Source organism: Triturus cristatus, chromosome 6 (assembly GCF_964204655.1).
Source record: "Triturus cristatus chromosome 6, aTriCri1.1, whole genome shotgun sequence".
Taxonomy (NCBI): Eukaryota; Metazoa; Chordata; class Amphibia; order Caudata; family Salamandridae; genus Triturus; species Triturus cristatus.
In genome coordinates, this window is record NC_140589.1 from 590,223,284 (window position 1) to 590,224,716 (window position 1,433).

At 39.4% G+C, this 1,433-nt stretch overlaps 1 pseudogene; it reads left to right on the forward strand.

Moving 5' to 3' along the window:
* Positions 1-882: 882 nt before the first annotated feature.
* Positions 883-1,052, forward strand: LOC146817530 (U2 spliceosomal RNA; annotated as a pseudogene).
* Positions 1,053-1,433: the final 381 nt, after the last annotated feature.

Here is a 1,433-nt window from a genome sequence, read left to right on the forward strand (position 1 = left end):
TTCAAAATACTGCAAAGAGACAATGCTATACCAGTTGCCTTTTTTCCCAACAAGCTCTACGCCTGCCTGGAACCCTTCATAAGAATGCTACAACAGCTAGAAGTGGATAAACACTGCTTCGAAACAAGAATCCTGCTGAAGAATGAACTTCAACATCTGGAGAAAATGGAGATGGTAAATAACCTACCGGAAAAACTCTCCAAACTGGTTTGGGAAAAAACAAGCCACATAGACATTACGAATTCGCAAAAAGACATTGCATGGTTAGCAGTCTCCAATGCCTTACCGGTGAAGGCCTTCCAACACAGGAGGGGACTCACCAAATCTGCAAAATGCCCGAGACCAGATTGCCCAGGAGAAGACATTTCTTATGGAACTGCCATTTTGCCAAAGACTTTTGGGACAAACTACAAATGTTTATCAAACAAATAACCATGATAGAAACATTGAACTATGAACTAGTACTGTATGGAATAGGGGGCCAACTGTCAAAAAATAAAGACAGAGCCCTATGGAAAATACTCAGTAGTGCAAAAGAAAGCTTATGGATCGCTAGAAACCTACTACTTTTTAAACACAAAACACTGGAAGTAAAAGATGTCATCCACATGTGCCTAGATAAGATTATGCTGTTTTACTATGTTGATATAAAACGCCAGGGTAAAGAAATAGCAGAAAAAAGATGGAAACAAAAAAAATGGGCGGAATGGGTTTCATAAGCACAGCTTCACTTACAAATAAAAGTGAGCGCATTAGGAGTAAAATCTCGATGGAAAACCGGTAGGCAGGTGCCTGCGTGCACCCCCTACTCAGGTTATACTGTATGCCACCCTATGGGATTGGATAAAATGTATATGTGCTCTACAAAATTTTAAATAAAGTATATTTTTACAAAAAATCTGTTCTTATCAGTTTAATATCTGATACGTCCTCTATCTGGGGACCATATATTAAATTGATTTTTGGAACAGGGAGATGGAATAGGAGCTTGCTCTGTCCACTCCACGCATCAACCTGGTATTGCAGTACCTCCAGGAAATGGTGCACTTCCCCACCCGGGGAAAACAATGCTGTTGAAATATAGATGAGAAAACGAAAGTAGCGCATCACTACCAAACCCTGTAAAGTGGCGCTACGGTGTTTGCGCGAGAATAAAACCACCCTGGTCACCGCGTCTTGCTTTATTTATTTATTTATTTATGTCATTGATCTGCCGCAAACGCGCTTTATTTATTTATTTATTTATTTATTTATTTATATATTTTTCACGTTTTCTGGAACTTTTTTGTTATTTTTATTTCCTTCTCCATCCAGACGCTGCACTTTGGAAGAGAAAAATGTCAGAAGGAGACTGCTTTTCCAGCATCAGAGTTTCCTTCGTTTTTGGATCCATTTCACTGGGGAACGAATTGAGGAAGTTTTCCAGCAAGTCA